The sequence below is a fragment of the Mytilus galloprovincialis genome, chromosome 13, assembly GCF_965363235.1.
Source record: "Mytilus galloprovincialis chromosome 13, xbMytGall1.hap1.1, whole genome shotgun sequence".
Classification (NCBI taxonomy): domain Eukaryota; kingdom Metazoa; phylum Mollusca; class Bivalvia; order Mytilida; family Mytilidae; genus Mytilus; species Mytilus galloprovincialis.
Window position 1 is genome coordinate 46,070,464 of NC_134850.1, and position 26,789 is coordinate 46,097,252.

The following is a 26,789-nucleotide window of genomic DNA, read 5'->3' on the forward strand; positions in this document are numbered from 1 at the left end:
GATTTGTCGCAAGTCGGTCGTGTGAGAGTCGTACGACAATGGTGAGTTGTTCTGTGCTATTTTTCAGGTTTTCATGTCATGGGATGCGCGTGTTACTGTCGTGTCACTGTCGTACAACTATCGTACGACAATCGCACAACAGTCGTGCAGGATCAGTCGCGCGTTTGACTCCGAACTACTAGTATATAAAGGAGGCCCGCATTATTGCGTGCCATTTGCCATTTGCTTTCAATATTGTTCAGTGTCATTATTAGTTCGGTTCAAATAAAATGCCGTTTCCAGTATTAGTTTGACTTATTATAATTGTTCAGCGACTTTAAACCAGGATGCCCACGAAAAGAAAAATAAACAAAAGAAATGTGGACCATGTTTTGCTCTTGTTGGAGTCCCGCACGGCGCCTTTTCAGCAGGACCAATAGTTATAGTTCTGGTGGAATAGCCAATCTCTTTGAACATCAGATGGTATGTTTTTTTTTGCGCGAACATCGTACGAAATTTGGTATTCGTGTGACAATCGTGCGAATGTGTCACGAGTGTCTTGCGACAGTCGTGAGATCATCGTATGACAGTCGCGCGACAGTCGTACGATTGTTTAACTCAAATGGTTTATGTTGGTACCCACGACAATGTGTTTATCGCACGACAGTTGCACGACTGGGCTAAGACACTCTTACGACAGCCACAAGACAGTGACACGACAAATAAAATCGTAGAGCAAAAAAGGTGCATGTCCAGTTTTTGTTCCACGACACACGACAGCGCCACGATGCTGAACATATCGTGCGACTGTCGTACGACGATCACAGATGACCCGCGATTTGATAAAATTTCATGTCGTGGCGCTGCATAGATGTGTTGTGGGTTCGCTGTGACCAGGGCTTTTAAAGCAATAAACGAGTCAAAATGAATGCATGAAAATCGGGGAATATTATCCCTCGTGGTATATATAGTGTAACTAAATTCTCGAGCAAATTCAAATTTACCCGAGACAATATTCATCAACGTAATCCTTAAATATATTAGACAAAAAGTTAGATACATTGATTAGACAGCAATCAAACGACACAAATGACACAAATGAGGCAACACAATCTTCAACAAAAAGTGTCGACTATATAATGACGTCGCGCAAGATACTGGTGACAATTTGAAGGTGATTCGAGAAAAATCGGCGAAAAGGCTAACTGTCCGTTTAGGACGCAACAATTTGCAGAATCGCTAAATAATTTTCGTTACCCAATCTAATGGCAACAAAATATCTGTTTTTCATGATATTTTTTTCACGAATAGGTTTCGATTTGAAGCGCTAAATTTTATGAAATAGGCAATTTTGCCGTGTAATGCGTAACATTGAACATTGAGATCTCCAAACATTTTTGAGAATGAAATATGGATTGAGTAGCCAAAGGTAGTTCTCATTTGGAAGGAATTAAGAACCATATGTAAAGTTTTGAATTACATAATTTTACTTACATATATGACGTCATACATGTAGAAAAATGACGTCATAGCAACTTTTTGATCTTGTAATGGTGACAAATAATCTAGACTCCAACTGCAAACTTTGAAGATCAAATTCATATACTGAAGGTAATTTTAAAAGGATATCGTTTATATTTATAATTTATAAATTACAAACATTTCTGTTTAAATTGGTACCAAACTTTTTGAGTTTACTTGTATTAAAAAAAAACTATTGAAAAAATTTAAAATCAGAAAAAATGTCCCGTATCATCTGAAATCCAAACAAATATTCCATTTTGACGATTTCGGGATCTACGATGTATCGCGATTAAATCAGAAGAAAAATACTGATACAGATTTCAAAAATTACAACAAATACTGAACATGATAATATAAATACTGGCTGTTTTTATATTTTATCCTTTTCGCAAATAAAGAAAAGAAAAATCAGAAAAAATGTCCAATGAGACAAAAAACGTCGAAAAATAATGAAACGTCATATTTCACACAGAGTCAATACGCAAAAGAAATTATAAGAAGAACTTGTAAAGAATCGATCTCCAAACATGAAACGATATGGGCATGTTTTTGCCTTAGGGAGCTTCCATTTGATTTTTAAGGGGGGGGGGGGGGGCTAGAATGAAATTTGAAAAAGAGGGAGGACAGGGGTTTTGAGTGTAAAAAAAAGGCAGACAGGAGTTTCGAGTAAAAAAATAATGAATAAGAATGGAAACGGGGAATATGTCAAAGAGATAACAACCCGACCAAAACGTAGAAAACAGCTCAAGGCCACCAATGGGTCTTCAACATGCGAGAAATCCCGCACCCAGGGGAGGTCTTGAGTAGGCCCCGAAATCCTAATGTATACTAGATCAAGAAAATGGACGCCACTCTTCACTTCGAAACACAGAGATGAACTAAAAGTAAAAAAATATAAAAGACTAACAAAAGCTATAGGTACCTGACTTAGGACAGGCGCGAACTGCGGTGGGGTTAAAAGGGCAGGATGAGCAGTTGGCAAACAAACCCAGGATAAACTTGTAAAAAAAGGCAGGACCAAATATAGTGAAAATAAAAAGGCAGGACCGAGATAACAACTAAAAAAAATGCCGGACAAAATTTTTCATCCTAGCACCCCCCCCTCCCCCCCCCCATTAAAATCAAATGGTTGCTCCCTTAATGAAATAAAAATATTATTCTATATTAAAATTCGTAAAAAATGATTTGACTTTAGGAAGTTCTGGAACAATCTAAAAGAAGAGTTACCATATTAGATAATTTTCGTAGACAAAACAAGAGGCACCAATCCCTTCAAACAACCGAAATGATCTCTGGTGTTTCAGGAGAATGATTAGTTCCAAAAAAATAAAACACGAGACAAAAAAGACTCATATTTAATTATTGAATGTATTTATAAACCAACAATCAATTAAAATAATCGGACTTAAAAAAATCAGACCAAAATTTTGTGTACATTCAAATATAAATATGCTTTCAGAAATATGAATAACAGAAAAAAAAGTAAACTTTCGGCTAAGGAAATACTTATTAGGAACAGAGAACGAAAAAGGCTTCAGAAAAATGAAACGAGTAGAAAATCTTATGGAAAGTTGTACAAGAATAAAGAGAGCGAGACAAAAACATATAGTCAAACGATTAATGCAAGAAAAAAGAGAGAACAAAGGGAGAAATCTAAGAAAATAAATGAAAGAAAACTGAAAAATAAAATGAATGTCCGTAAACACAGAGGTAAAAAAAATGTAGAACTTTCATCAATGTCACTTGTTGTACCAGAAGGTTCAAATGTTTTCAAAAACAGAATGGAAAAGGCCAGAGCCCTAAGAAAATTTAAAGAAGGTTAACCAAAATCTCCATCTAAACGATGCGCAGTTATATCGACTTATTTGGCCCGCAGATCCCCTCGATCGCCAACAATAGCTAATCTGAAACATTCAGTTTCGCCAGTTGAAATGGCCGTCGTTGCAGATATTCAAGAAATAATAAAATCTACAAAATTAAAGCGATCTAAGAATGCACGTTCGGTAATGAATTCTGTTACTGCATCAATCAGCGGGGGAAATTTAGCAAACTCGAGAGGTAAAATTAAACTGTGTAAAAATTTAGGTTTGCCAGCAAGAAGGGTTGCTGGAGGCCAGCGTATTAGGTCTAGAATTCTTAAAAGTGAATCGTCTGCATGGGCTCTTACGCAACAGAAAACAAGAAAAGATTCCATTTCAGAAGAAACAAAGAAAACAGTTTATAACTTTTGGCTCTCTGATGGCATATCACACCCGACCGGCAACAAATCCGATATCAAAAGAGAACGATTGGGACCAAACTTATATACTTCGCATATGACACACGTGCTGGAAAAAACACAAACTGATGCGTATTTAGATTTTGTCGCCAAATATCCGGAAATTAAAATTGGACAAAGAGCATTTGAGAAACTTCGACCGTTTTTCGTAAGACCTGCATCTGAAAAAGATAGAAATACATGCTGTTGTAGATATCACGTGGAAGCAAACCTTGTTTTCAAAGCATGTATGAAGTTCAGAAAATCGTGTGACAGGGAAACCGATTCGCAAGAAAGTGACTATCCCGTATTTGAGAAAATGTCAGACCTTATACATATTACGCTATGTCCAAAAGTAAATGGATTTTATAGAAAAAATTGTCTTGACCGAAAATGTAGCCTTTGCGGAGTTGGTAATTTCAAACTTTCACCCAACGAATCACAGTCGTCTTCAACTGTTGAATGGCAAAAATATGAATATATAACTGAAAAATCGAAGGGTAAAAATGTAAGGCGCCGACTGACCCTGATAAAAAAGAAAACTAGCGTAAACGAAATGTTTCTCAATTTAAAAAAGCTTCTCGAAACTTTCCCCGCTCACCAGCACCGATCAAACTGGCAAAGCAATCAACTTAAAAGTCTTGTTCAGAACTTGCCAGTCAATCATTGCATATGCATCCACGATTATTCGGAAAATTATCGCTGTGTCGAGAAAGAAGAAATCCAATCCAATTACTTCCAAAGAACTGAATGCAGCATTCATGTAACCGTCATGCACCGACACGCCATTTTAGAATACGATGGTGTAGACAGTACAGAAGAATTTCCGGAAATAATTACGGAACATTTTTTCGTAATTTCCCCGGACCTGCAACATGATAATGATTTTACAAAATATGTCCAAAAGAAAGTTAAGGAATATTTAGATTCAATATCATACACAGTTGATCATATGCATGAATTCACAGACGGTTGTTCTAGCCAATATAAATCGCGGCACTGTTTAGGAAGTTTATCTACTGCCATCCCTGATTTCGGATATAAAACATTCCATAGAAATTTCTTTGAAACAAGCCATGCAAAAGGGCCTCAAGATGCCGCGGGGGGATTTATAAAAAGACAGGCGGACATATCTGTTCTACGTGGCAATACAGTGATTCAGAATGCGAAGGATTTATTTACGTTCTGCGAAAGTAGCCTTAAAAAGCCAAGAAGTGCATTATTTAAAAGAAGGGTATTTCGATATGTGGACTCAATTGATAGACACAATTCCAAAATATTTAAGCCGATCCAGCAAAATAGACAAATACATCATGTTTTTACTAGTACATGTAATGAAATCATTGTTTCCGATCTCTCTTGTTACACGTGCGATCAATGCATTTTGGGGAATTATCTTAACTGTTTAAATGTAGAAAATACCGGGGTAAAGAAAACTATTAAGCCACGCGAAATAACACAAACTTCTAACGAAGAAGAAGTAGCACAAGACACTGACATTCTTTCAGAAGACATATCAGATTTGGTATCCATAAACTCTGTTGTGGCTGTCAAAACCGACGATGATAACTTTGACTATTATTTAATGAAAATTTCCAAAGGTTCACACGTATTGAATTCAGCAGAGAGTGACAGCTGGGGTGCTACATATCCCCCTGGATTCGAGGTTTTCCGGGGTCATTATTATGACAAAATCAGTGACAATGATCCGTTAAAATATAAACTTTTAAAGACAAAGACTGCTTTGGTACCGACGAAATCTCTGCTATACATACTTGCTGATGTAGATGCCTCTTATCGTATAACTATTTCAGAGGACACCCATCTAGACATTCTTTCTGTATTGGACAATTTGGATTGAAATAAGAATTAAATTATAAAACATCATGCACTGTTGTTTAGCCACTCATAAAATATTTTAGTAGACCTTTCCGATTCAAATGAAATGATTCAACGTGGCTCTGCTTATAATTAAAAAATATAAAATATATATATATATATATATATATATATATATATATATATATATATATATATATATATATATATATATATATATATATTATATAAGTACGTCTGAGTCAGTGACAACCCTACAACAGATGTATCCATCGGATCGCCATCAATGATGGTGATACATGGCTGTGTACATAATGTATATACAACTCGTCTAAACATAATGTTTAGACGAGTTGTATATATATATATATATATATATATATATATATACATTTTTCGTTAAATAAAATATACATGAATATCTTTACTGAAAAAAAATATTCCCATGAAAAAAAACCTGAATGAATCAATGCTTACACATTAGAAATCACATTAGAAAAACGTTACGTAAAAAACAAGAAAATAAGACGGCTTTTTGCTATATTTCCGACGTTACGTTATTATCACCAGTATTTTGCGCGACGTCAATATATTCTTATCTGAATTGTTTTGAGTCTAAAAGGGTTTATCTCTGCTATATCAATAGTTCAACATCTTGTAAGTGAGTTGAAAAAAGTCCATGTGAGGAATATTTCAATAAACACGAATTCTTTCAAATTGTATTAGGTTGTAATTATGAGAATTAATTACAGGTTTATATCGATAAAACCCTATAATAGTCCAAAAGGTACAGGTAGGTAGTAGAAAATGTAACAACCATGTTTTTTTTTTTGTTAAACCTGTTGTTTCATATACTCGTGCAACGAAAGATTTTGTTATCAATAAATTAATATATTAAGCTTTTTTTTATCAATGAATTAATATATTTAGCTTTTATTGCCTCGTCAAGTTTCATATTTGAAATAATAATTCTTCGCCACGTTTCATATTTGAACTGATAATTTTGTATGAAAGTGCATTCCTATATTTATTTTTCTATTCTAGTGTCTGCATTGTGTTCGTGTTTTAATCTTTATAATTATTTGTTTGTTTCTGTATAAAGAAAAAGGTTTATGTTTGGCACCTGTTTACCTGTTTTGACATGTACATTAATTAAATATAAACTGCTAAAACAGAAAGTCACCTTTTAACAACAGATTTTGCGCTTTGTCTCTAGAAGGTCCGAGACCACAATTATTTTGTAGTGCATTTCTTTTAGAAGATAAATGAAAATTAAAAAAATCCCAACTGCGCTTTCTCAATAAAATTGTTACAGTGTGTTATACTACTTTTGGGACAAATTATATCAAGATTATAGAAAACTTCATCGGCTCTTACTCAAAATATGGACAATTTTATGTTTAGGGCGTCTTGAAATCTTTTGACAGCTTCCGAAGTGCTAATTTTCAACCTTTGTCAGCTGGACCGAATCACTACTTTCCTTTAAAATTCTGAACCCCAATTTTTTACAGTGTAATTTCACCCCCTTCTTTCAATTTGAGGTATTTAACATGGAGAAATAAATTTGAAAGGGGTATAAAAATTAATGGCAAGTAACCCACTGTCAACACTAGGGACTATATTTGTAACAACGAAAATCAAAGGACGACAATTGTGGTCTCGGACCGGAAATAAAAGGAATATGCTTTTTTCAAATGTCAGCCACACCAGTAACCAAATTACACCATGATGACAACATATAGTATTCAACATTACAGATGCTTCAATACAATATATCAACAAGTCAACGGAATATGCATTTTTCAAATGTCAGCCACACCAGTAACCAAATTACACCATGATGACAACATATAGTATTCAACATTACAGATGCTTCTATACAATATATCAACAAGTCAACCACCCAAAGACACAAAATTATACTTATAGTTACCAAAATACACCTTGAGGGCAACAAAGGGTATTCAACGTTACAGATGCGTCCATACAATACGTTAATGAGTCCGCCACCGAAAGACACGAACACGTATAGTAACCAAAATACACCTTGAGGGCAACATAGGGTATTCACGATCAGAGATGTGTTCATGCAATACGTCAAGCACTAAACTGTCTTGGGGAAAAAAACAAGTTAATGAAACAAAAGCTATCAAAGATTCGCCATCGACGCCAGACATAACACATAACAAAAACAGTACGAAATGACGTAAAACATCCATTGAAGAGGTACCGGCCACGAAACAAATGTATATATGAAATTGAATATGTCATAAAAAAGGATATGGGTACATATTCTTAAAATGTCTGGAAAAGAGCTTACAGAATAGCGAAAATGCGCCAAAACAATAAGAAAAAAGTCAAACAAAAATTAGAGAAAAATTGGTCATAAAAAAATCCGACCACCAAAACCTTCTCAAATGACAAAATTATCCATAAATATATTTTTCATATCAAATATTCATACAATAACGTTTTGGCATAAGTATTACATGTATATACATATAACGTTTGTTATAATGTATGAATATAAAAAAAAAAATCTCATATGCAGAAATGAGTAAAAAAAAAAAAAAAAACCGACTGTAGCAAAACGAAAAAAAAAAAAAAAAAAACATACTAGCCTGTGTCTGTTGAAAAAAAATAAAACATTAGAAATCCATGATCGTAAAATTCATACAAAGACCGCGTACAAAAAACAATATTGATACCAGTAGAAGGGCCAAACATTATTGCAATAATTGAAAGGTAAAATAATTAAAGATACTTTGAACATTTTTGAAGGAACATTCATTTGATTCTTCTAATTTATTAAAAAAAAAAATTGACGTTTGCTTATAACGTTGAATTTAAACAAGTAATATCAAATATGAGTCAAATGTTCTATGAAGGATAAGATAAAGCAATGATTAAAATATGAAATCAATTGTGTAGCCATAAATAAATTACTAGTATCTCGATTTGCCTTTAGCTTGATGCTAATAATTTCAAAATCTCTCAACACATTTTTTCATTTTAACTATGAAATGTACATATTTGAAATTGACAGCTTCATTTCTTTGATATATTCATAGAAAAGGATTGATCCGTGTAGGTCCCGAATGCCATAAATCACGATTTTACTTGAAAAACAATTATTTTGAAATAATAAAACAAGCGATAACGATGTATTAATTGTCATCTAGAATTATCTTACATCTGTCTAATTATCAAGGGAGATAATTCTTGCCGTACGTCAAAATTAATAAGGTGACAATTGATAGGCTGAAATAATTGTCAACGAATTGGATCTATGTGATTTGGGAATATTAAAAACGTCAATGATTGAGCGGTAAATTGTGATAGAGAACTACCGTGGGCTTGAGCCGTATATATAAAACGTGAAAAATTAATCCTTATCCTTATTAAGAACTAGCAGGGAAAGAACAGCAACGTTAGATAAACTTTATTTAGTTTTTACTACAGTTAAATTATTTTAGTTATGTCTGAGAAATTAGCTCAAGTTTTTCTTATTGTTTTTACATCTATGTTCGTGTTCACGTTGACTGTTTGTAAGGCAGCACCAATGGGAGACTACATTCAAGACACAGAAGAATTGACGAATTCGGCTTCAGCGGTAGGTCAACATTTATTATTATTTACAGAAAACCTTTTCTTCCTTGATTACATTCTTAATGACGTTGTAATATACTCTTGCAGTTAAGTAGTTCTGGTTTTATAAATTAGAATTTAACAGCAATTTTACTGAATTTATAGCAGAATTCATCTAATATTCATTTTTTATGGACAGATAGTATTTCGTTTGATTTATTATTCATATAACAAATATACTTACTCTAGTAAAAATTTTTGTAATGTTCTTTTGCAGTTAAGTAATGTTAGTTTGGAGAACCATTTAATAACAGCAATTTTACTGAATTTCAATAGCAGTATTCATATACTATTCATCTTTCATTGACATATAGTATTTCGTTTGATTTATTATTTATAACAAACAAAAATCATACTCCTTTGGTTACATCCGTAAAATACTTTGTAATGTACTTTTGCAGTAAAGTAATTCGGGTTACATTAACCTTAATTAATTATGAACAGCAATTTTACTGAGTTTATAGCAGAATGCAACTAATATCCAACGTGTATGTCAGATTGCATTACTTCTGATAAATTGTTTGATAAAAAAAATCTTTATGTATGTGCCTGTCCCAAGTCAGGAGCCTGTAATACAGTGGCTGTCGTTTGTTTATGTGTTACATATTTGTTTTTCGTTCATTCCTTTTTTTAACATATTAAATAAGACCGTTAGTTTTCTCGTTTGAATTGTTTTACATTATCTTATCGGGGCCTTTTATAGCTCTTCTCAACGGCCTTATTTATGTAAAAAAAAAATGAACGAAAAACAAATATGTAACACATAAACAAACGACAACCACTGAATTACAGGCTCCTGACTTGGGACAGGCACATACATAAATAGTGGGGCGGGGTTAAACATGTTAGCGGGATCCCAACCCTCCCCCTAACCTGGGACAGTGGTATAAAATGTTTATTCTGTGAATTGTTTTTTTTTATAATGAATAAATAGTAAATCAGTCTTAAATTGCTTGCGTAAACTTTGAAAAAAACTTACATTTATAACATATTTAGAACATGTAATATGTCATACATGTATTTATTACATACTCGGAGATATCATCAGTCATTTGACCAGACGTTTTCTTATCCTGGTTTATAAAAAAAAATAAACATATATCCCATTTCCTGCAAAACTGATAATTCATACTGTGTATCAATTTAGATAATTCAAATATAAGAATGAATTGGGTACGATTTTGTGTTCCTGAACTATTTATCCAAATAAAAAATCAATTGCATTCTTTGTGCGGTTGATGGGGATTCCATCCCTCAAGCTTTGGTTTGTTATCAAGACACATGCATCTAAATTTTACTTATTTTGAAACTTATTTTTTATGTAATGTGTTATAATGTTAAACGTAGTTTGTTGTATTGTATGCCTTTTCCGGAATTGGCCCGATTCATAGTTGATTGCCTGAACCAAATCTATTATCCGATTCATCTTAATTTCCTACATATTACCAAATTTGCATAGGTGGTGTCGAGTGTGGGAGGTCTTGAGTTCATACTTCAGACTTTAAAATTGATATTTGTTGCTTCTGCGAATTCTTGGAATTTATAATATATCATATTTTGTATAATTATCATGGTAAACAGTTTCCTTTCCTGAGCGTGAAAACCAAACATGTAACTAATCACTCACGAACCACAATCAAACTTTTAATTATAATCCGATAGCACGCAGTGAACGTTCTTTAATAATGTTATTAATGACTTTTGAGAAATACGTTTAGACATTTCTTGAAATTAAATGCGTGAAATAGTTACAAATTCCACATTTCAAATTGGAAACAATAGCAATCATTACATGTTTGTTGCAGGTTTTTGGTATTTGAACTGGTAATGTTGACTTTATATACATATACGGATTAAATTAAAGTCATAGCGATACTTTACGATTATAGCAAATAATCATGTGGATTTTTAAGTACTACATGTAACATTTCCTCGAATCATTTTTAATTATTTTGTAGAATTTGAATTGCCATATTTTGTAGCACTTTTACTATGAAGTTTTGAAGAAAAAAAATATATCCTAGAATTGAAAGTTCATATGCACTTCTTTTTTTTCAAAGGTCAAAATATATGGCTGTGCGGCATATTTTCAACAATTATATGCCCCTCAGAGATATGCCCCTTCAGATGACACTAAACAACCCAACCGACCTTTCATTCTAAAAAAAAACTAGTCTCAAGACATGACCGAATGGATATGACAAATCCCTCATGTACGATTTATCTTGATAAGTTCGTAGTACACACCAAACTAATTCGAATATAACCTATAGAATTTTATTTTTAATGGTAGGCGATCATTCATATGTTCATTTCACTGACGGTTACAACGGCGTAAGAGATTTCAATTATCCTAAAAGTTTGATAAACACTATTTCCACTGCGCCAATAAATGTCTGTATGACACTTTATTTTACTTAGAAAATACATTAAATATTGAAGGAGTGGTTTTAATGACATATGAGCCCAGAGTTATGAAATAAGGTTAAAATTTATTGTTCATTCTTCTGGACACCAATTATGGAAATGTGTATGTATGCTTGTTCTAGGAATGTCTATGCTTATGTGATATACAATGAATACAAAGGCGTAGTAGCTATGTTCAGTAGTTGTCGTTTGTTGATTTTGTTCATTAGCGTTTCTCGTTTCTTGTTTTTTATATAGATAAGACCGTTGCTTTTCTCATTTGAATGGTTTTTCACTAGTAATTTAAAGCTTGCTGTTCGGTGTGAGCCAAGGCGCCATGTTGAAAACCGTACTTTGACCTATAATGGTTTACTTTTATAAATTGTGACTTGGATGGAGAGTTGTCTCATTGGCACTCATACCACATCTTTTTACATTTATGTAGCTAATCGGTTTGGAGGTTTATCGTGAACAACTACTGTGATCTCGTTCAATGGTCATGTGTTGCACAAAATATACTAAACCTGTCAGTTAACACATTATTTTGCTGGTTTTTTTTTTAATTAAGATTTGAGTTTTCTTTGTGTGGCTAATTCTGCTTTTAAATCCAAATTCACAGTGTCGAGGCCGTACGGTGACCTATAATTGCTCATATCCACTTCATTTGAACTCGGGTGGATATTTGTCTCATCGGCAATCATACATGTAACTTTTATTTACAGGCAGAAGAGTCTATTCCCTCAGTGTTACTGTGAAACAAGATGTAACGTAAACGTGAACGTCATAAGACTATAACCCAAGTACGGAAGCTTATTAGGACCATCCTTATTTTATTTTATTTTTAAATTGTCGACTTTTATTTGGGAATTTCCAACTTTAATCTTGGAATTATCAACATTGATCTGGAAATCATTAACATTCAACTTGGAAAGTACAACTTCAATTATCTGACCCAACAACAATTTTACATTGCTAAGAAATATATTCTTGTTGATTTTTTTTTATCCTCCTCTTTAATTTATTTGATAATTATGCTTCATTGTTAACAACATTAATCATATGCCCGTTGAACTTATAAGCGAAAGAAGACTAACTTGTTTAATAATGACATATGCTTGAGAATTAGAACATTTTAATCTGTGTATAGGATTAACTCGTCTATTATTTCTTCAATTGACATTCATATAAGTAGTAATTTTATCCTCGTATAGAAAATAATATATTTTCAACCTATTTCAAGATTCACTGATAATGCATACTTGCTATCAATTAATATATGTATGAAATGTAATATTTTCATTTAATATAACAATGAATGGACACGATTTCGTTTTCCACAACTCTAACCCTAAACGAAAATCAATTGCATTCCTTCTTAAGTATACGTGTTGAAGTGAATCACAAACTATGTATATTTTCATATTAGATAAGATTTACGAAGGCGTGATTAAGGGTCCATAATCGTTATTTTTGTTATATTATACTATCAAAATGCAAACACCTAAAATTCGAATGATACAACTTGGACTCTACTCTGGCAAATTTATTATAAAAACACTCTTGGCCGCAGAAAATAAAGAGATGTGGTGACTGAGTTAAGATTCGAATGATATATAACTTTGACCTTACTCTGGCAAAAGTATTTATAAAACCGCATAATATAATGAGCTATGGCAAGATTGTCAATTAGAAAGTCACGATTATTTATATCAGAATGATTTCGTTCTTATTATTTTGCTAACAAATAACATTCCAAAAGTGAGTTTCGTGATTGAATCCGTATACAATGTAGGATGTCGAACATGATTTTTGTTTTAAAAATTAATCTTCGTTTAAGAATAAAACCAATCCCCCGCAAATCTCACACTTGCTGGGTAACGTCTGTTTGATTTCAATAAAAATATCGACATACTCCCCCTTATCTGTTAATATAATTCGATAAACGAAGAGAAGTCAAACTCGATTTGGCAGGCAGTCAATCTGACAATGTCGTTAAGGTTATTACAAACGACATGAAACACCAAGCGTGTGAAAATAATGCAGAACGAATGATAAATATGTCATGACTCTAAATGGCCTGCTAGTCTTACTCTTGCAATCATAGTATTATACAAAGCATATATTAACAACTATAAACATTAACGTGTAGGGTAAATATACGCTATGTGTGAACAGCAAGATCGCTGATCAAATTACAATCAGATGACCATTATCATGGCATCTTAACATTGCCCCATGGGACCGGAAGTCATTATTCGTTTATATACAGCTATCAAGTATACATTTTCTACCAACATTTATCCATTAATTTATCTGTGGTTCTTGTTGGGGGTAAAAGTTCGTGGTGTGGTTCATTTTTATTATTAAATTATACCATGCACAACAACACTTATAAAAGTACTTTACAAGTGTCAGTGAAGAGTCAAGTCAGGACAGCCACACGTATTTTAATCTGCCTCGCCCTGCTCGTCCGATTATAAAGTATTTATCTTATCTTTATCCAATTGGCTATATATAAGAAAACACAGCTATATAGGAATGGTTGCTCGAAGTTACTTCTTATTTACTCTTGACGCAATTTTTATTTTAAATTGTTGTACCATGAAAGTATTGACAATAATAGTTCCATGTTTGTACCAACTTCTACTTTAAAAAAAAAATCAATCATAAAAAAACATAGCAGCAACTACGTACAAATTTAAAATCTGGCAAACTCCGTCCTTACTTTGATCATCTTCGATAACGATTGGAGTTTTGATCCTTAAATTGAATCAAACAACAACTGTCATAAAGAGCGCAATGATGTGTGTCGTACACTATGAATACACCTAACAACAACAAGACTGACTGTTGTATACATTACTATATTATGTTTATGGATTCTCTGATATATAATCATTTCAACAACAAACGGGAAAAACTATTTCACATGAAATTTAATGTGAATTGTGGTACCCACAACATGGTGGAAACAGCTTAGTGGTCAGTAGCTTGTGACAGCATGGTTGCATACAGTGTTAAAGTCTGTGGGCTAAATCACGGATTAAGTAATGTCAAATCACAATTTATCATCTTCGTATTCCATGGTTTTAGTAAAAAGCAAGTAATAATCCGGCATGAGTCATCTATTAGAAGCCATAGGATGACTAACAGTAAAAGAAATCAGAAAAAGCATGGACATTTTGTATTAGAATTTTCATTTTTCAAATAAGTAAGATGAAAATTGTTGTGGACTTTAGCAGTGTTGTAGATTTTAGAGGAATTGTTGACTTAAACGGTGCCACAATGACAATAATAATTAATGTTGATCTGTTTTAAATACATTTGATCATCAAATGACACATTTTCACACAACATATTAAAAAATCAAACATGATATACAAAAGAATTGCACAAAAAGATGTTTTCACTCCAAATATTTTTTCTAAGAAATTTTCACATACATGTATGTATGCATTATTATCTTTATTTTGAAAGATGTTACAGTGTTTATTAAGCAAGAGGGAAAACTAAAATTTCGAATATAATGCATGTAATTGAATATATAAAATTTCAAATCGTTTAGAAATATAGCCTAGTTGTCCTGACTAGTAATGATATTACAATGTCGGATGGGATTTTTTTTAAACAGTGAAAATACAACTTGAGATAACCGTGTTGTTAAAGGTCAGCTAATTGGACGTTTTGCGTGGAGTTTTTTTTACCTTCTGTATGTGCATTTTGTAAAAGTACACCACACACACACTGTTTGCTATATGCATTGTTTTAAATCACAAAACTTACAAAAACAACTAGTTTTTTTATAGACACTTTTATAAGTTTATCAATTTTATTTTTGTCTTTTTAAAGTTCAAGTAAAAATACCACACTCATCCTTTATAACATCGAAAAAATATTGCAGTAATTGTATTTAGATACATTTCATCAATAAAAGGGAGTATAATTGATTCCCATATGAATTCCACATCAACTTATCTTAGTGCCTGAGACAAAAGACAAGAGAAGCCATTGTATTTCAATTATTGTCTCGTAAAAACATGCTGTAGTTGTTTGATATCTCAGCAAAGCAATTATCCAAGGACTATCTTTAAATTTAGAACACTGAATACTCCGTAAAACTAGAAATATTGTCATCATCCCGGGGGACACTGCGTCAATCATTGCCGAGGATTTTATGTAGTTTCATTTATGATAAATCTCAGATGGGACACCTTTGATGGTAGATTAATTGTAAAAACAATGCTCGTGACGAGATTGATTTAATGGCAAATACCTAGCCGGAATGTTCTTAATTTCCTCTCGGAAATCATAAGTCGAAGTAACCACAGAAAAACCCAACCTTTTCTTGATGATTATAGTCATTACTTTCATTGGATTCACAAGATTTGGTTATTAGATTTGCATATGCAACTACCAAGTTGTGACACGAGCACTTTATAAAATCATAGTTGATTGAATTTATATCAACGGTGATTTAGAAGTGTCAATGGAACAACTACTTATCATATACTACACTGCCTACTGAAAGTTGATTATCTAATAAAAAAATCAAGTCAACAAAATGGTGTCTAGGTCCGTTGATCTCTATATTAGACAGAAATATTTCATTGTACTCTAAGGATAGACGGTTTAGCTCAACGAACAATAGAAATTTGCAAAATCTTAGTGTGCAGATTCAGATTCAAGATTCAATATTTTATATGCAACAAACACTGAAAGGAACATGTAATGCATTGTTGTACATTTGTGAGGGCCCTCATGGGGTTTTTGATTATGTGATTACTTGTTTTTTTAATGATTATTTGATTATTAAGCCAAATATTTCATGATTATTTGATTACCTAGGACTGTATTTTTAGTTTATGATTATTTGATTACTAAAGATAAGCAAATATTTAATGATTATGTGATTATATTGGCAAAAAAATTGTGATTATGTGATTACTAGGACCCCCCATGAGGGGCCTCATTTGTCACTTCGTCGCCCTATTGGTGTTTGCTCAATTTTGAAGGTCATTCAGCAACCAATATGTTTTATCTTCTTCGTTATTTGGTTCCTGTGACGAGTTGGCAATCCTATCACATCTTCTTTTGTATGTATATATATATGTCAATCAAACAAGAACAACAAATTCTATCAATCAATTGAAATTCTGGATGAATTTTAAGCATACAAACTTATTAATGTTATCAGACTTCAAATTTATATATGCCATTATTTTTTTTAGGGTGTCACGTGACATGTAATGAAATACCAGTATCATGGAACTAATTGTATAATAAAGTCAACCATTGTTTGTTACCTCTTCTTATTGGTCATTTCATTTATCATAATATTAAAGCTTATACATGTAACTAAATATTTATTCTTTTGAATTTTATTTGTTTTAGAATTTGATGTTATCACCCCAATACAGAGAAGCAATTTTACGTAATTTGATGTCAGATCAAGTAAACCAATCGTCAGAAAATGACAGTGTCCCATACAGTAGCGAAAATCTTAAGAGATCAAGTTTCAGAAGAATGATGTCGGCAGCTAAACGAATGGCATTGGCTAGATCTAGCAGGGGTTAGTATGTAATAACATATGTAGATATGAACGTGGCTACGTACTTTTACATCCCGCACAACGAAGCGGTCTCTATGCAATGTACTTGGGTTAATATTTCGTACGATTGATAAATCTAAGTTCACATTTTAACTGTCGGGGTTCTAATCTATGAAATTTCAAAGCGTAAACTTATTTCATAGCAATTTTTAAATTTAAATTCTGTTACTCATTAATTTTGAAAATCTGACATTGCAATTTTTTACACTAGGCATTTGTCATAATGCCTACCTTTTTACTTCAGTACTTCACTATTTAAAACTTCATCTTGACGTGAATCGCTTTAAAAACTGGTCTTTTTGAGTAAATGACGATATATTTCATACAGAAGTAGATGAATTGGGCAGAGTATATCATATTTAAAGTATTTTAATACTAGACGTATTTGCTTGATGTGACTAGAATTCGCAGCTAAACTGAAAAAAAAAATCTATATGTATAAAAATATAAGTGGAATACATGTCAATCAGACAACAACAAAAAGACAGAAAAAATACCATAACTTGAATACAATGTGTAATTTCTATTCTTCATTCCTTTTTAAGATGACGTATAAGCATTATGTTGTCTGCTGTTGTCTGCTCTATGGTCGGGTTGTTGTCTTTTTGGCACATTCCCCATTTTCATTCTCAATTTTATTATGAAAGAATTAATGAAATTCCATTCTCAATTTTATTATGAAAGAATTAATGAATTAATCATGTTACATGTAGCTGTTAATTTATGTGTCATTTTAAAATCTTGCGGAAAGTTGTCTCATTATCAATGATAACACATCTTCTAATTTATATAGATATTTTATAGATGCCTTTAAAACTATTAAACATGTATATACATGTGTGTTATTATCTTGAATATTATTATAGATAGAGATAAACTGTAAACAGCAATAATTAATGTACTGCAAAGTAAGAACTAAAAATAAGTCAGTATGACCAAAATAGTCAATTGCCCCCTTAAGGAGTTATTGCCCTTCATAATCCTTATTTGTTTTTGTTTTTTGTTTTTTTTATAGTTAATTGATTTTTTCTATAAAAATTTTTCGTTGATTTCATTTTTTGTACTTTTATACATCTTTAGTTGAATTTAATTAAAGCTATTATTGCATATATACATTTGTTTTAATTTTCTTCTTTTTTTAATTCCAGGAGGTGTCGCTCTTTGCTTGTGGAAAGTTTGCCCAGCTGGTCCATGGTTGTCCAGACAATAAGACAACAACAGAAAATATCATCGTTTCAATTACGCCCATAACAGTCCGATATTAAAAAAATGTAGTATGGGATTTGAAAAGCAATAAATCAAATTTGACATTTTGAAAGAATCAAATTATAAATCCACATACTATCAAATATAGAAGCCTCCCATTGCATTTTTTTGTTTACATGTATATTGAATTATGCCTTATGATCTACGAGATCTCGTTAACATACTGTTATTTAATTTCCCAATTGGAATGAGTATGTATACAACTCTTTAGGATGAAGCGCGGGAAAAGTTTAATTTTAAGATGATATCTCTCTGTGATAGTCTATAGAGAATGACACCATGATTTTGCAAAATAAATTAATTTAATATAAAGTTAATCATTCATGTTTCTCATACATTTATTTTGAAAAGCAAATCTATCTATATATATATACGTCTGAGTCAGTGACAACTCTACAACAGATTTATCCATCGGATCGCCATTAATGATGGTGATACATGGCTGTGTACATTATGTATATACAACTCGTCTGAACATCAACCCAACAATGTTAGATCTGTAAATTTGCTTTCGCAAATTTTTTGTTCTTCCCTCGCTGGGATTCGAACCCATGCTACTGTGATATCGTGACACCAAATCGCCTGCACTGCAGCCGCCCCGCTAGACCACACGACCACCTGGGCTCTACATATATATATATATATATAACAAGTCAAAAAGGGTACAACATCACCATTAAATAACTATAAAATATACAAATATTAGATATTTCGGATAACAGATATCCTTCTTCGGTAATTGCACAATGACAAATGAATCATGTCAATTCAAATTGAGACTCTATCAAAATCTTGATTTATACAATTTAAGCGAACGCTGGAACAATTTTAAAATTTCCAAACACACCGCAAAGACTACAGAAATATGCCAAAAATAAAAATAGTTATTTACGATGTGAAATGGCACAACTCTAGATAGAGTCTCAATTTGAATTTGAAATTGAAAGCATATCATATATCTCCATTTATCATTCTATCAGCCAACTTTTGTACAAATAACATGTACATGTACACATTTTTTTATTTGTACTTGTACTTTTACAAATAAAGTCTCACGTTACCCCACTGCCATAATGAGCAAGCGATAACAGAGATATTTAGTTTTGCGTAACTGTTCAATTTTGGTCTTCCTTGCGGTCTGCGTTTAAACTTTGTCGATTTAAAAAAAAAAAATTAGAGGCAATGATATAAATTTTATCAACTTAAGTTCCAAGTGACGGGTGTAAATTGTAGGATTGATTTATTTGATTATTGGTTTGTTAACGTCCAGTGGAAAATATTTCATGCATGTTCAGGACGAGAACAAGTTAACAATAAATACAATAGGTAGGTTTTGCAATAGAGGCAGGGTATCCGCGATGATGTTCGGGAAAATTTTAACTGAAGCTATAAATGTATATATATATATACTAGTTCTAAAAACTAATTTTAAGAAAGAAACTTTCCGGGCCTTTTCCGACGCCTAGTATGCGAGCAATATGGCCCTCAGAGCCTAAAAGATAACTTTGTTAATTTTCTTTCAGTCGTTTTATCTCCCAACTTGTACATGTACATTATTTCCAACTCAAAACTAAAAAACACCGAATTGCCATGCAAGCGTAAATTAACACGAATATAAAATCTAAATGATTTCAAGGTCTTGCTTTTTTAAAGTCTCTTGCCGTTTGAATAATAAAAAATTAAATTTAAATTTTGTACGAGCGGTGTTTTTGATGACCATTTTAAAACGAATTTAATAGTTGTAAAATTCCCCGGTTTTTTTTCACACATCATCCTAAGCTTCTATAAATTAGATTTCTACTTTCAAAACAAAATTTCATGGGGATACGGTGTGAATCATGAATAAGTACTTATTGCAAAAATAAACCAAGGTTTATTTTTATAAATTGTTATTTGGATGGAGAGTTGTCTCATTGGCACTCACACCACATCTTCCTATATCTATACCACGAATAAAAATAAAGTGATAAAACTGTGTCTGTTATGCATAAGAACATATTTAGATAAAGCGTGCACATGCTTTAATATCAAAGAAACAGAATATTAAAAAGTAAGGTAATACTTTTTAAAGATTACCAATGAGCAGAATGATTGCCGGAAAACGACAAAACAATCTATGCCAAATAACCGCTACGTATTCGGCATCAAAACTCTCGGCACTCTGCATCTAGGGAAAGTTACCGTTAGAAATGTCACACAAAACTCGCTGTATTGGCTTATATGTATGGACGTTATTCGATAACGTCAGGAACGATAACTCATGGCGTAACGTCATTCGGTATCGTGTTACCTTAACGGCACATCATATAAACATCACACAATCATGTGTTCTACATAATTACATTACATGGAGTCCTGAAACCAAAATACGAACATAAACCCTCGGACTCTATTTATAAAAATATACAACGTAACAAATATTCTTTACTCATTCATATTTGTACTTGATAAAAACTATTTACTACAAAACTATTACTTTATATAAATGGAAACACTTCTCCGTCTTTTACTTAATAAGCCGTCATTTATAAAATATAGACTATTCATGACAATAACCAAATAGTAATGTACACAAATTAACAATACAATTCTACCGTGGCAAATTCACGGCCGACACTCGGCTAACCGAGAGATTGGTCGGTTAATCTATATTGAGTATGCGGCTATATCGGCGGTTGGTCTGTTAATCGGGTTGGCTAAAGTCTGTTAATCAGGTGTTATCGAGAAAATCATTGAAAGTTCAGCATGTTTCATTGTAAAACTTTCTAAATATATTTTCATCATAAAAAGTATTCATGTCTAACAAAACAATTCAATGTACTGAATTCAGTGGTGTAATTATTATTTTTCGAGCTTCGATGTACGATCTATAAAATGAAAAGGCGGGTTACTCATCAACAAATTTATACACATTTTACACACATAAAATGTACACAAAATGACACATTGGTTAAATTTACTTGCATTCAATATTTTGAACATCGAATAAAGAAAGGCATTATGTTTGTTAACCATATTGATAACATTGTGTGAAAAATCTACACGAAAATCTGTATTTTGGTGACATAAATCAATCTTTATTTAAAACCTGGTCTGTTAATGGGTCGGATGTATAAAACCCGGTCTGTTAATTGGTCTGTTAAGAGTTATGAATGGCAATAAAAGTATAATTTTATTGCTATATGGGGTGTTATTGGATCAAATGAGCAGGCTCACGACGAGCGGCTAAAATATACGAAAACAACACATGAGCAATGAAACATAACATATACGGAAACAACACACGAAATTGAAAATTCATTTGATAAAAATGGTTTCAAAAAGTGTAATATTAAAGTAATATTAATTTCATCCAAGAATGATCGCATATATCATGTTGATTCTGTTTAATTGTCATGAATGACACAAATTTTTCATCTACATTGGTAATCAGTATATAAATCAGAGATAAACGTCGTAATGTAACTAAATATCAGTAAGTAAAATATATTGGGATGACAAAATATGAAAAATAAAGAAAGAATAATGAGTAAGATAAATAAAATGTAGAAAAAAAATGACATAACCGTGTTGAATTTAAAGAATACAGAAATAAACAATACCCCAATCAGGACCGTCATGGTATACACGAGAATCTGGATGGAAACGCAGAATATAGAATAATATATAAGGACAGTAGAGAGTGATACATTGCTAAAAACGAGAGAAAAATAATACTTGTTTAAGAATACACACATGAAACACCGATGGCTGTTGAAACAGTAACGGATTGCGAAGTACTTATATTGGTGACAAATTCTAGAAGTTTACATGCGGACAACTATGGTGGCAGGTTAATGCCATTTTGCGTTTTAGCGCTTTAGAGTTTTCGCCTTACATATTCTATATGGCGAAAACGCGAAATTGCGAAGTCGAAAACGCGAAACCTATTTCTCGTTTTCGACTTCGCGTTTTCGACTTCGCAATTTCGCCTTTTCGCAATTTCGCGTTTTTGCCCTATAGAGTATAAAAGGCGAAATCGCGAAAACGCGAAATGGACTTCCCCGGCCACCATAGACAACTGTAGTTCTCCTCTGCACTTCTGTAGAAAGGAACTAAACGAATAAAATGAATTGAAACTTAAAATAAATAAATGTAGCTGCATTCGCTCCTTTCCGTTTACTTCTTTAGAGTGATTTGTAAACAACATATGATTAAGTAATAGAAGAAAGGAACCAATTGGATGATGCTGACGAATTAGGGTTTAACGTCCAGTGACAAATATCATGTTCATATGTGAACGAGAACACGTTATATGTACCCTGTGATGTATTAGAAAGACACTTTCAGTCGGAATTGAGAACGTGCTACTTCGAACAGACACAAAAATTAAGGCTGATTGAAAACGTCAATAAAAAACTGGCATATTCCAGAGGCCAATCCATATTACGCTATATTGAAGTGACACACCCTTCAATAAAATGCAAAGAAAGTCAAAATAAAATGCTCTTTCTAGGATTCTGTGGCACCGTATTGTCATTTTTGTTTACTCAGGAACATCTCATTCTTAAATTTTAAGGGGAAAATATAAAGGTAGCAAAATTATTATCGTGGCTAAAAAAACTCTTAACTGACACAATTTCAATTGTCCAACCCATTAACAGACTTTATTCCCATAATTTTCACTAAAACGTGGTATTATTCACGTTATTTTACAATTATGAAATATTGACTAATGTCAATTTATTTTTTAGAACCACAGTACTATTTTCTGTTTTTTAAATGATATCTAAATTTGTTTGTTTCGCCTTTTATTAAAAAAAAAATGCTATGCGTATAAGCATAAATACTACATATACACATGGAAAAAAGTATTGCAACACCAAATTGAAATTGAAATTAAAAAAGCAATTTTGATTTTTTTGTGATCTAATTTGGTAAAATAGAACTAGTTAAACATTATTTAAGTATCACCTGAGTTTAATCAATAAATATCGACTCAATAAGTTTTTATCTGCACATGCAGCTACTGTACCCGTGAACAGCAAAACAGATGTTTTTATCCTCATTGTTTTCAACACTTTAAATAACCAAGTTTTTAAAGTTATGTGATTGACACCTTGTAATGGGTCCTTGACAACTCTTAACTGCAGCAAGATGGCAGATTATCAGCATAAGAGAAGCAGGGATGTCGCTGTAACAACTGCACGTATTGTTGGTCATCACCATTCCACTATAAGTCGTTTTGAGAATAAAAGTCAGGAAATAAACGCTGTTAAAGACCTTCCCAGATATTGAAGACCCTCTATACCATTTGCTAGGGGAAATCAAGCATAATGAAGGTTGGTCAGAAGGAAACCCATTGCATACAAGACAATCCTAAAAAGAGAGTGAGCCTTTTAACAAGAACTGTTCGATATCGACTCATCGCAACTGGCTATCGTGCGATAAGACCATTTCGGAGACCTTTGCTAACGAGCAGACACACAGTTTTCCGTATCCAATGTAGTGCAGAGCTCGCCAAAGTTGGAAATTAGCATCATGGAAGAAGATCCAATGTTCAAATGGAATTCGGTTCATCTTCCTTGTCCCGATCGTAGCCCGGATTGGAACCATATCAAGCATATTTGGGACACTTTTTGGTGGAAAGTGCACGAAAGGACACCCCAGTTCAAACATATCATGAAATAAACAATGCCCTTCATCAGAAATGGTTGCTGCTACCTTAGCAACACATTAGTCGATTTATGGCAGGAATCAGAAGACGTTAAGATGCGGTTATCCGTTTGAATGGAGGCTGCGCACAAAGTACTAATTCTTTGGCGTATAACGATCAACCATGATGTGAACAGTCATCTGAAGATTAATTTTGAAATATCTGACATTGTAAAGTTCGACTACAGTAAAAGTTGTAAAATGCATTTTTTTGTACAAAAAACACTTCATTTTGTTATTTAAATTGTGGTTATATAAATAATTTTTTTTTCAAACATTTTTTGTTCGTTTCAATGCCAATGTTATCATAAACTATGTTTCAATAATATTATACACATATTTCATTATATTTCATCCAAAAAAAGAGACTGATTTTTCAAGTTTTAAAAAATCAAGGTGTTGCAATACTTTTTTCCATGTGTATACTTGCGCGACGCCTTTTAGTTTTACTGAAAACTGCGCAGACTAAGAAATGTTTTTACAAGTGCAAAATGTTCTATGATAGACATCATTTTGTCAGACACTTTTCTTTTTTTGATTTGGTTCTTATAACATGCCAAAAATCTGTATATTTAATAGAGTTTAACATTAAATTAAGCGTTTTACTCTTAACAGACGTATAACCAACCCGATTAACAGACCAGTCGCCCATATAGCCGCATACTCAATATAGATTAACCGACCAATCTCTCGGTTAGCCGAGTGTCGGCCGTGAAATTAACCGTAGATTATAAAATCATATTCTTATAGCTTGATAAAATACTCTCTTGTACATCTCGTGTACTTGTGTTACATACATGCGATATGAGGAGAACGTTACAAAACAAAATAGAAACTTTACTAGAATATCATTTACGTGAAAAATATAAATAATGTTAATAAAGAAGTAACTTACAGTATTCTATAATAATGTTGTCCAAAATATATGGTTTAAAGGTAAACTATGTGGTCAATATAAACAGATAAATTCAATGGACTGTCATGGCTATCGTCCCGTGGAAGTGTACAGGTACAAAACAAAGGAAATTAAACTTAACCGCGAAATATAAACAGCCCGTACGAAATATGTAGTAGGATTCCACCTAGACACTAGTAGGAATGAAGTAGGAATCTACCTAGATTCATCAATTCCATATAGAAAGTAGGCGGACATGGAAAATGAACAACATTCTGACTGGATTTTTTAATATTCCTACTTTAATAAAAAATCCTACAACCTAGGTGGAATTTTAAAAGTCTGTATGGATTTTTTTCTGTTTTGGAAATCTGATTTGATTATTTATTTTCCTACTACATGTTTAAGATTCCTACCAGACTTTATTTATAAATTCCTACCAGAAAATCTTTCTACCTGGAATGTCATCTTGAACTGGATTCCTGTTTGCTAATGACACACATTTTGCAATGTTAAATGCAAGCAAGTTCCAGTTCACAAATTCAAAATTTGGAGTGGAAAGAATGAAAAGTTGTGTTGGAATACAATGCTGCAAGCTAGGGTCACACAACTACAATATAGAAATGTAAGAAAATATGGCTAATCAAGACTAAAGGTAATTCTTATACATTCATGAGTTTTTTTTATCTGCCTGCCAAAAATATTAAGTTATAATTTAATTCATCAATAGTGCATAATCCTACTCATTATTTGTTCATTAAACTAATATAGATCTACATGTTTATGTAAAACACTTTTTATAGCTTGCATACATTGCAGTTTCCTTAAAAATTTAAAAGTCCATTTTTTCAAAAAAGGAATTTATTCCATGAATCTCCTTTGTTCTTTGTTGTTGAGATTCAAACTTATCATTGACCCAGCTGTGTATTTGTGAATATACACTTACATTTTGTATATTTTTAGATTCCTACCAGAAAATATTTTTTTCTGGGTGGAATTTTGAAAAATTCCTACCAGGTTTTCTAGTAGGAATTTTATTTTCCTACCAAAGTATTCCTGCTAATTTGCATATTCCTGATAGGAATATTCCTATTAGGAAATTCCTGCTAATTTAAATTTTTCGGCTGTTTTCCGTGTGGATTCCTACTACTGTCTGACTAGAATATCACTCTTTTCTGGTAGGAATTCAAAGCAATTTTCCTACTATATTTACTTACTTACTTACTTCCTACTATATTCCGTGTAAATTCCGTATGGATTGTTTCATACAGGAGCCAATCAAATAGAACAATTCAAGTAAATCCCTAATGAATATTCATAGAAAATAACGTGAAATAATTACTATACATAAAAGTAAGATTTGCAAGTACTGATTTAAACTAAATATACAGTATTCAAAATATGTAATTAAGCTTTTATAATAAAAATAGTAATTAAATAGATGAATTTTACAATATATAAAATGATCATAAAAATCACCCTGCTACATACCTAATTTACAAAGTAATGTAGATATACCCTTATAACGTGTTTGTAATTTCTGAACACTGATGACCCTTAACGAAGTGTTGCTTCATTAATATAAGTTGTTTCCTAACGCCTGTGCTCCTTGTGAAGTATAGGTAAACCGATACTACAATTTAATCCCTAAGTATGTATGGTATAACACTAAG

The 26,789-nt window shown here is 32.3% G+C and overlaps 2 long non-coding RNA genes across 2 annotated transcripts; both read left to right on the top strand.

Moving 5' to 3' along the window:
* Window positions 1-1,121: 1,121 nt before the first annotated feature.
* Window positions 1,122-5,647, top strand: LOC143055973 (uncharacterized). The gene is made up of 2 exons (XR_012972185.1): window positions 1,122-1,590; window positions 2,963-5,647. It is a non-coding gene; the product is annotated as an uncharacterized LOC143055973 (long non-coding RNA).
* Window positions 5,648-8,985: 3,338 nt separating this feature from the next.
* Window positions 8,986-18,844, top strand: LOC143056772 (uncharacterized). Its single transcript, XR_012972504.1, has 3 exons — window positions 8,986-9,212; window positions 17,045-17,222; window positions 18,410-18,844. It is a non-coding gene; the product is annotated as an uncharacterized LOC143056772 (long non-coding RNA).
* The last annotated feature ends 7,945 nt before the right edge of the window (window positions 18,845-26,789 follow it).